Source organism: Dipodomys spectabilis, unplaced genomic scaffold (genome assembly GCF_019054845.1).
Source record: "Dipodomys spectabilis isolate Male_0828 unplaced genomic scaffold, ASM1905484v1 ptg000143l, whole genome shotgun sequence".
NCBI classification, from domain to species: Eukaryota; Metazoa; Chordata; class Mammalia; order Rodentia; family Heteromyidae; genus Dipodomys; species Dipodomys spectabilis.
In genome coordinates this window covers 3,861,810-3,873,434 of record NW_024870820.1, presented here as the reverse complement: position 1 = coordinate 3,873,434, position 11,625 = coordinate 3,861,810, and positions in this window count along the sequence as shown.

Genomic DNA, 11,625 nt, shown 5'->3' with positions numbered 1-11,625 from the left:
TAAAGAGAAAGAAAGAGAGAGAGAGAGAGAAGGAAAGAAAGAAAGAAAGAAAGAAAGAAAGAAAGAAAGAAAGAAAGAAAGAAAGAAAGAAAGAAAGAAAGAAAGAAAGAAAGAAAGAAAGAAAGGAAGGAAGGAAGGAAGGAAGGAAGGAAAGACTGAAGGAAAGAAGGAAGAAAAGAAAGAAAGAAAGAATATTGATAGATGAATCTGTTTTTGAAGTCAGAAGGAAAGAAGGGAACACTTCCCAGTCATGAAGCTTTCTGCAGTGTGCCAGGACACCAGCATAGCCTTCACACAAACGCAGAGCAGGATGACTGTCTGTCCCACTTCTCAGGCAGCCAAGAATGCTAGAGTCAAGATGGCAGAGCCAGGTTCTAACTCAGGTGCTTGGAGACAGAAGAGAAATGGCCCTGCCCCTCCTTGGACTGGGGATTTGCATTAATGATGTAGAGCATGAAGTAAGGATAATGGATTGGTAAAGATTGAAGGACCTTCAAATGTGACAAATGGAGAGTCAAAAACCCACTACCTAACACCAGAGAGCAGGGTTTTTTTTTACTCTGTTCCTCCCCTCTCCCCCAGTAAACTGGCTCTCTATGGGTAACTTAAAGATAACCTGAAGCTACCTTCACCTGAGGGAGGAAGGTTAATTAGTCATTGTTTGAAGAGGCTGAGAAAAGCCTGACCCTGCTGTAACTCAATCAAATGTTTCAGGTTTCCCCCATTGCTGACTGTGCCTGGAATGAATGAAATGGTTTCACAGCTCACTTCCTTGTTGAGTGTGTATATTCTGCCTCCTAATCCTGCAGGCCTAGTTCTCTGCACCTAGCCTGGCTTTTGAAACTGTTTTCTGTCCTTCAAATGCAGTGTTACACTGGAGTTCTTCCTGCTAACAGAGCTAGGGCTTGGATCCTGAGAACTTCATTTGAATCCCAGATGGGTCAATAATATTTCTTTCCTTCTTCTGTAGCTCAAGAACTCCAAGAACATTTAGAGTGCAAGTAACTTCTCATCACCAAGGGAAGCACAGGAATTTCTTGAGCATCTGACCTTTCAGAACAGGAAGTTCCCTGCCTTTGCTGGTTTCACGCAGTGATAGAGACCTCAGCCTCCTGAGCTAGCGTGATGGGCATGAGCTATTGGTTCTCTGCTATGGTCAGAACTGTAATGACATTGACAATACAAGTTAACTGCTTATCACAAACGGCTTGGGGAACATATTAAGCCTTTCAACAGTGTGCCTTTCACAACCCTGTAGGAAACAAGTTTATAATGCTAGAGTCTGAGAGTCTGAGCTTATGGATGTGCTACAATTGAATCTTGAGGTCTGACTCCAATTCTGTGTACATCAGCATACATTTTCCAAAAAATATTCTTATAAATAGCAAATAGGAAAATTACTTTGATTATCCCTCACTGTTTTTTCCAGTTGTGTGTCTCAAATTGAAGCCTAGGTGCTGTCCCTGAGCTCTTCAGCTCAAGGCAAACACTCTACCACTTGATCCACAGTGCCACATGTGGTTTTTGTTGATGGTTCATTGGAGGTAAGAGTCTAGGCTGTCTTCAAAGTGTGATCTTCAGATCTCAGCCTCCTGAGAAAGTAGGTTTCCAGAGCCACTGGAATCTGGCGTATTGTTTTTGCCAGACCTGGGGCTTGAAATTAGGGCCTGGGTACTGTCTGTGAGCTTCTTTTTTCTCAAGGCTAGCACTCTACCACTTAAGCCACACCACACTTTCTGGCTTTTTCTGAGTATATGGCACTGAGGATTCAAATCCTGGCATTCATGCATGCTGAGCAAGCTCTCTACCACTAAGCCACATTCCCAGCCCAATCTTACAATTTTATCCCTGAACTTGCCTATCCACAAGAAAAGGCTTCTGAGTATAAATCATCTAAACAAATCCCTATAGGAAATTGTCCAAAGATAAGACAAAGCTCATACTGGGGACAGACTCTAACCATGTGATGACTTGACAAATGCCTCCATTTAATTATATATCATGTTTCAACAGTTAATAAATAAACTATTAATGAAAATGAGTCAATGTACTGAATTATTGTGTATAATTTTATAATATATGTACACAACATAATAAATATTATGTGTATAACAATACTAAATACAATAAACAATAAAATGAATAAAATAAAAATTATATACAAAATCAATAATAATAATCATAATATGAAATCAACATACATATGTACCTATATAGCTTATATTACACATGTATGCAAATATTTTTTCCTATTGCAGGGCCTTAATTCAGGCCCTGGGAACTCTAGCTTGAAAATCTTTTCCTCAAGGACAGGGAGCTTAGCCTTCACCCAAGGTGCAAAAGAGTAACTTGGACAGTGAGCTCAAATCCCAGCAATGGCAGAAATACTGGCCCCAGTTCCAAGAAAGTGACTTAATATTTGTAACAGAAACAGTTTTGTTTATTAAGTTCCATACTGAACACTGAAAAAAATCAGTGTAGAATTTTGTACAGCTATTCAGACATCCATCTCTTACCCCCAAAGTGCTTCTTGAGCACTACATAATTTTTTTTACGTTTTTTATTTTAAAAATTTGTACAGAGGGGCTGGGAAGGTGGCTCAGTGGTAGAGCACTTGCCTTGCATGCTCGAGGCCCTGGGTTCGATTCCTCAGCACCACATAAGAAAAAAAAAGGCGGAAGTGGCGCTGTGGCTCATGGTAGAGTGCTAGCCTTGAGCTGAAGAGCTGAGGGAAAGCGCCCAGGCCCAGCGTTCAGGCCCCACGACTGGACCAAAAAAAAAATTTTGTACAGAGGGGTCACAGTTACATGACCAAGGTAATGAGTACATTTGAGCATTGTTGCTTCCTGGTTTGTTTTTCCTCTACCATCCCTCACCTCCCATCTTCACAACTAACTTCCGTGCTGAGGTCAGTGACTTTCTTATTTATTTTTGGTTTGGCATGGGGTTTGAACTCAAGTAATGGCAACTCTGCGCTTTCCGTAATATTGCTATGGATTCATCAAGACTCTGAGTTCTAATCCCAGACTAGGAAAGAAAACTGGCAGATATACCAAACAAAAGAGCTTTATTATTTCAATTTCGTTAGTTAGTTAGTTAATGAATTAATTAGTTAAGTAATTTTGCAACCACCGGGCTTTAACTCAGGTCATGGCAACTCTGACTCAGCTTCACTCTCCCTAGGATGGGGTGCAGCCTCGGGACCCAAAGTTGATGCTGGGACCCTAGGCCCAGATGGCTTGCTGGAAGGAAAAAAAAGGAGAACCGCACAAAATGTGGGGAGCTGTAGAGGGCTCAGGGTTTTAAAATTTTTTCATTGCTTGCTGACCACCCTGGGTCTGAATGATATGGTTTCAAATTAGACCTGGCCTGCCATTGCTGATGGCTGGCAGGCTATCAGGGAAGCCATAAACCAACATGTCAACATAGGCCCTGGGTTCAAATCCTAATCCTTACACTTACCAATGGCAGGAGATCACAAGAGACTCATTCCTATGCATAAGAATACAGATTGAAAGAGTAGTTCATGCATTTGTCAAGTCTAAAATTGGATGCAATAATCCTAGGATGCTGATTGACCTTAATCATTTATTAAGCATGAAAAGAGTAATATTGTTTCAATGGAGATATAATAAATACCTAAGAGTTGGTAGAAACGTAGTAGATGCCATTCAGTCATAGATAGACAGCTCTGGAAGTCTTTACCAATATTTATTTATTTGCATGCCACCCTCTGCTTATCTATATATTGCTGTTTTGGCCAAACTTGGGGCTTGATCTCAGTGCCTGGGAACCAACTTGGCTAGAGGCTTCCATGCTCACACTCACCCAATCATGAATTGGGCCTGCTAGGCCTTGAGTTCAGATCCCAGCACGGCCAAAAACTTAATCTTTGAGTAAGAAGCCGAGTGTTACACATGTTTTCCTTTTCTGGGAGAGTCCAGGGTATCAGGCATGATGGAGAACACATCTACAAATCTAGATGGTATGTGATATGATGTAAACAATGTAATAAATGTTATAGGTGTCATCAAAGTCAATAAAATAAATCGTAAATAAATGAATAAAAAAAGAAATAAACCGAATAACCACACTAAACCTGATATGGACTGAACATCTGTGTGGAAGTATAAATCCTAACACACTAAACACGGTATCTACTGAATATCGGTATGGAAGTATAAATCCTATCTTTAAAATCTATACAAGGAGTATGTTTTCCATGCCTGAGGATTGAATTCAGCCCACCCCCATGAGAAAGCAATGGCAGGAAATCCTGAGATACTAGTTTCTCGACCAGGAAAAGTCATGAAATTCGATCGATCTCATCGAATGAGTAGTTCATGCATGATGTGACTAGGAAATGATAGGCAAGACTCATGGGGTATCGCTTATTTGTAAAGCAGTGTTGATTAAGCATGACAATAATCATCACAGTCATGAAATGAAGGCATGTGGAAAGATCCAAGAATCAGTAGACACATGGTAGATTGGATTCCATCACAGATTATCATCTCTCCTACTCTATACACATGTGTACTTATTTGCATACTACCTTCAACTTATGAATAGATGACTGTTGTGTGCCCTCCCCTGACATCCCCACCTGGGGGTCTATCTCAGGTCCTGGGAACGACCTTACTCCTTAGTGACTCACAGGCTGGTGTGCTCATATAGACCCATTCGTTAATTGGGTCTGCTCGTCCCCGAATTCAAATCCCAACAGTGCCAAAATATTCATCCTGATGTCAGAAGCCAATTGTTGCACCTGTGTTCCATTCCTATGCAAGTCCTGGGTCTCAGATAGGATTAAGAATGCATGGGCCACCCTGTGGCCATGGGAATAGGTTGTTATCATGTGAGCCCAGTTATACCTGTCATCATATACTGAAGAAAATACACAATACATCCATGAATAGAATACAAATTAGAATAACTACACTAAATGCACAATGCAGACCACATACGGATTTGAATATACATCCCATGTTTAAATGATGCATTCTGGACAATTGTGACCCCCTTGGTGCTGGATCTCTGTTCCTGGGAACTGACCAGCTCTTTAGTGGCTCACAGTCTGGTGTGATCACGTGGACCCATTGGGCATTTGGGCCTCCTAGGCCCAAATTTCAAATCCCAGCACTGCCACAATTCACCCTGATGTGAGAAGCAAGTCATTGCACCAGTTTTCCTGTGTCGTGCAAGTCCTGGGTCTCAGCTAGGATGGAGAATGCATAGGCAACTCTATACTCAAGGGAATAGGTTGTCATCCAGGTCACCACAGTTATATCTATTATCCTATACTCAAGAAAATACACAATACATCAATGAATATGACACAAAATAAAGAGAATGACTACACCGAATGCAAGATGCTGCCCATCCATGTATGGAAATATAGATCTTCGGTTTAAATGATGAATTTATGACTATATTGGCCCCCACCAGGGCTTCATCTCAGGTCCTGGGAACGGCCTATCTCCTTAGTGCCTCACAAGCTGGTGTGTTCACTATGACCCATTCACCAATTGGGCCTGCTAGACCTTGAGTTCAAATCCCAGCACTGACAAAAGATTCACCTTGATTTGAGAAGCCAATCGATCCACCTGTTTTCCTGTCCTGTGAAAGTCCTGGGTCTCAGCGAGGATGGAGAATTCTATATAGACAACTCCATAGCCATTTGAATAGGTTGTTATCCATGTCAGCTTAGAAGCCAAGTGTGAAACTTTTTTCCTTTTCTCTGAGAGTCCTAGGTGTCAGGCATGATGGAGAACACGTCTACAAATTTAGATTCCATGTGATAGGATGTCATCAATTTAATAAAGGGAATGAGTGTCATCATAGTAAAATCAATGATAAATAAATAAATAAAACAAAAATACAAGGAACAGCCACACCAAACGTGTATGGACTGAACATCCATAGGTAAGTACAAACCATATATTTACAAAGTATATAAATAGTATGTTTTCCAAGGCTAGGGCTTGAATTTTGGCTTACAGTACAGGCCTGACTTTCTTATCTTCAAATACAGTGAGCTTCCTCCTTCTTCCACAGTGCTGCAGATTTACCCAGATTCTGAGTTCAAATCCAAAGCCTGGCAGAATAAACGGGGTGAATTGCAAGCCAGGGAGCTAACCTCTTTTAATTAGTTTTTGCTCAGCAGGGGGCTTGAACTCAGGTTGTGGTAACTGCCTCAGCTTCGATCACTCTATGGTGGGGTACAGCCATTGGACCCACAGTAATCCTGGGATCCTAGACCCCCAGGCCTTTTGTGGCAAAAATGTACAAAAAAATGCAGTGAGGTGGCCTTTTTATGTTTTCTTCCTTTGCACGGTGACCCTCCTGGGTCTGAATGACACTGTTGCAACGGGTACTTCACCTTGCATTGCTGAAGGTTGTCAGACCATTGAGAAAGTCATAGGTCAACATGGCAATGTAGGTCCCGATTTCGAATCCCAGTCATGACACCAATCAATGGCAGGAGATACTAAGAGATTCATTCCCATTCATGGGTATAACAAGGTAATATTATCAATGTCACAGTTGAATGATTTGATGGTGAATGATGCTCCTATAAAATTAGACAGCATCATTTCAGGAGACTGATTTTATTTAATATTTATGAAGCATTAAAAGAATACTATTACCTACAGAATGCAATAATTTCAGGATATTGATTGATTTACTTAATAGTTTGATAAGAATGAAAACATTAACATTAATTACATGTAGTATTTATAATTGGGAATGTAGTCTATATAACTGAATAATGTATAGACATCTCTGGCACTCTATAAAGATATATATTTATTAGTGTACTACCATCTGCATGTCAATCTGTTCTCATTTTGTCAACCGCTGGGGCTCAATCTCAGGTACTCGGAAATGCCTGTCAGCTCAATTTGACACATGATGGCAGGCTGACACTCACTCATTCATGAATTGGGCCTTGTAGGCTGTGAGTTCAGATGCCAGTACTCCCAAAAAATGAATCGTGTAGTAAGAAGCTGATGTGACACATGTTTTCCTTCTCTGTGAAAGTCCTTAGTGTCAGGAAGGACGTGCAATACATATCCAAACCTATATCCTATGTAATCAATGTAATCACTGTTCTATGTGTCATAATAGTCAATGAAATGAGTAGTCAATACATGAATAAAACAAAAAATAAAATTAATAACTACACTGAATGCAATATGGAATCAACATATGTATATAAATATAAATCATATATTTAAATTGTACACAAATACGATGTTTTCTAGTGGTGGGCATCGATTTCAGGCGAAAGGAACAGACTTGTATTTCTTGAATTCAAGGAGGCAAGCTTCCCCTTCCCACATAGAGAAACAGCAGGGTTACCTAGACCATGAGTTCAAATCCCAGTCCTGGCAGAAAAAAAATGGCATCTCCATGCTATGTGATGCCCAATTCGTAGGTATTTCATTGGCCTCCATTTAATGAATGGGATTGTTTAAATGCTTCATAAAGTATTAATTAATATCAACCAGTGTCCTATAATGTAATTGTGTATAATTTTATCATTGAATCATTCAAGTAGTGCCCATTTAATCATGACAAATATCACATTCCTTTGGTAATCATATGAATAGAAATGAGTTTCATAGGATCTCCTGCCATTTGTTGGTGGCAGACCAGGATTCAAACTGTGGGCTCCAGCTCCTACCACTTAAACCTGAGGATATGTAACTCACAGGTCTGTCCAAGAACATCAGCAAAACCAATGATTAGCCATGCATCAGTGGCTCTCAGCAGTCATCCTTAAAACTTACACGGCTGTGAAAGGAGGATCATGGTCAAAGTCACCCTAGGCAGGAAAGTCCTTGAGACTCCTGTCCAACTTGTGCCAAGAAAGCAAGAGGTAAAGCCGTGTGACTCTAGTGGTGGAGAGCTAGCCTTGATCAAAAGCAACTCACAAATTGTGCCCAGATCCTAAGTTCAAGGTCTGGGAACAAACAGACATACACAATAATTTGTACAGTCATCCTGCTAAAGCAGGTCACTCTCTTGTCCCCAACTGGCTTGGACAGAGTTCTGGGGAAAGGGGGCGCTGTCATTTTGACTCCGTCCATTCTGCATCACAGGATTCCAGACACACCCCCATTGTTTCATGGTTCTTTCTGACCAATGGGATACAAGAATGGTGGCCACGCCCCCATTCCATGCTGCCCAGTAGCACTGTGATTCCCTCTGTTTGTTGACAACACTACCAGCAGTTGAGGAAGGTAGAGATGGCTGAGTGGTGAGCAAAAGACTCCAGACCTAGGAGGAGAGGCCTTCCTCAGGCCCACCATGTGCCTGCCTGAGCCCTGGCCCCTCCCCCCTTCCCCATGGAGCAGCATTTCAAACCTGGTGCTGCTGGGTTCAGACCCATGGATTCCTCAGGCAATGGTGTAATGGTGTGCCACGAGCTAGCTTGTGGCTCTGACCTGGTCCTGGCTGCCCTGTTCTCTGCTCAGGGCCTGAGTGTCTGTCATGCCTCTGCCATTGCTGCTTGCCCCACCTTGAGCAGTTGCCAACAACTTCTGCCAGCAACACATGTGAGCCCCGCACCCTGCTACTCCATATCCCCCTCACCTCCGACCTGGACCCACGCCTCCACTGTGCCCCACAGTCTGGCCCACACACTGACACAAATGTGCCCCAGGTGTGGGGGTAGGTGTTGACCAGAGTATCCCACCACCATTCCCAGTGGCTAGTGTCCCAGGAAATGGGGAGATGCAGGATTGGGTGAAGAGTGGGTGCCACAGATCCTCTGGCCTGGAGCAGTGGGAACCACACAGCCGCACATCTGCGCCCTTTCTCTCCCTGGTGGGAACCCAGTGGCTTTAATCAGAGGTGGGGAACAGCATGTCTACACCTGCCTTCTGGGGTCTTTTCCTTTTTTTCTGGAGATGGGAGATGTTGGATACAGAAGATAGACACCCTTGCTGTGTGAGCCCTTGTCTTCTGTGCTCGGTCAATCTTTCACCTGAAGACAAAGAGACAGAGAGAGGGACACAGAGAGAGAGATATCATCTTTTTCATTATACAGCCTGACTCTGCTCAGGTGAGTGATGAGTTGGCAAATTGCAGGTGCTGCATGGATGAGACTTCTGTCACCGTTCTGGATGTGTGTGTGTGTGTGTGTGTGTGTGTGTGTGTGTGTGTGTGTGTGTGTATGTGTGTGTGTGTGTAGAAGTGGGTTGTAAAAAGGAGGCTGAATGCTTTGGTAACTTCTACCTGCTATATTTGGGGCATGTATGGGCTTCACAGCTGAGGTCTGGGGGCCTGGAATGGTGAGAGGTGTGAAGGGGACACAGCACACTTAAATTACAAGAACAAGGGATCTGTGTGCAATGGAGCTGAGTACTCCCTTGGGCCTGGTTGGTGGCAGTGCGAGCTTGGGAGAACCTGGGAGTGCGGCCTGCAGGGGATAGCTTCCTAGGGGGACAGAGAGCAAGGCCAACACTTAGTGAGGATATGAGTTATGCTAGTATGGAGCGCAACAGCATAGGTCAGACTCTGGGTCTTCTCATCATGATGTCTGGTGGGTGAGGCCAGCCCTATTTTAAATCTTGAGCTATGATCTTCAGATCTCAGCCTCCTGAGTACGTAGGATTATAGGCATGAGCATCTGGCACTGGGACTCTGGTTCTTTTTGGTATATTAGGGTTTGACCTCAAGGCCTTAGGCTTGCCAGTCAGGTCTTCTACCATGTGAGTCAAGCTTTTCTGTCTTGGACATTTCTGAGATGGAGAATTAATATATGCTCAGGCTGGGCTGTATCATGGTCCTCCTATCTGTGACAGGCATGAACCACTAGGCCCAGTCTTCTGTAGTTGGGATGGTAGACATGTAGCGCCACGCTCAATCATTGGTTTAGATGGATTGTCCCAAACTCAGTCCATGGCAGCCGATTCTTGACCAGAGGTGAAGCTCTGGGTTGGACCTCGACCATTCAACTTCAATTTCCTCATGTGACAGTTGTGAGGAAACAAGGGATTAATACAGAGGGATCTCTGGAGCAGGGACAGGCACAGAGGGAGGCACCATCTGATACTGTTCTTGGCAATTCTGTGAGCATATATTAGGAAGATACCTGGAAAGATATCCGATGGTGTGTGTTATTAATGGTGCAACAGGTAAGGGATTGTGAAACAAAACATGGCTCTCTTTCTTTATTACCCTATCCCCATGAGTAACGGGATCCTTCACTTTGTTCAGTTATGAAGCTGGGGAAACTGATGCACAGAGAAGCCGGGTGACCTACTAATAACTTCCAGCTGACAGGAAGCTCGGCCTGACTTCTCTGCCATCCTTCCTAGGACAATGAGTGCTATTCAGTCCACTTCTTGTGGTGGGAAGTCCACTTCTTTTCAGTCATGAGGCTTGAACTTTGGGCCCGGGGCAGCTCCCTGAGCTCCTCAGCTCAAAGCTAGCAATCTACCACGTGAATCATGGCACCTCTTCCAATTTTCTGGTGGCTCTTTGGAGATAAATGTCTCACAGGTATTCCTTCCTGGGCTGGCTATAAATCACGATCTTCATATCTCAGCCTCAATTGTACTTCAGCTTATAGGCCTGATCCACCAGCACCTGGCTTAAGTGTAATTCTGACCTTCTTTCTTTCTCTTTCTCTCTCAGGAACTGATTCAATGCGTGCTGTAGGAGGTGGCCCAGCATCCCCATGTGGTTGGAACCAAGGTGGCCCTCTCATTCTGGAGGTAGGCTGTGGGTCAGGAGCTGTCTCGCTCAGTCTATTGTACCAGCTCCATGAGGTAAGTCCCTCTGTGCCCTGTCTACAAGGTGACAGTTATCCATTGTCCATCTAGCCTTCCTGGACTCCGTACTGTGGTCAATGCTCTTTTCTAGCAAAAATTTCTGGTTAAAATTATGATACATAGTTACAGTATGTTCTCAAATAAAATAAAATAAAATTTTTTTAAAAAAAAAGATAAAAAAAAAAAAGAAATCATTAAGTACATCCTAAAAAAAAAAAAAAAAAAAAAAGGTAATGCATCTTAAGAAAGTCATTTAGGGCTCTGGGAATGTGGCTTCATGGTATGGTGATTGCCTAGCATGCATGAAACCCTGGGTTCAATTCCTCAGTACCACATAAATTGCAAAGGAAACACTGGAAGTGGTCCTGTGCCTCAAATGGTGGAAGGTTAGCCTTGAGATAAAAAAGAAAAGCTGAGGAATAATTCCCAAGCGCTGAGTGTCAGCTCCAGGACTGCCAAAACAACAACAGCAACAACAACAACAATGAACATTTAATTAGTAAATGAAAAATAAAGAACCTATACTTGGAATGTATAATTGCTCCTTCCATACTGATACCTGACAATAGTCCCTAATTAATGTACTTTACCTGTGTTAGGATACTGTGTTGAAAAAATATTTTGTTCATTAGGTCATATCAATTAATGCCAGGAATGTGCTTAGATATTAGGTGATTATTTCTGGAAAATCAAAGATTCCAGGCTTTTGAGTGTGGTCACTGCTAATCACAATGAGAAGGGTAGTCTAAGTGAGATTTGGAAACTCTTTTGGCAAGTCATTGCACCAAAAAGGCAGAGGCTAATTAACGGTTGTGACAGAAGAGAAGGAATAACTCCA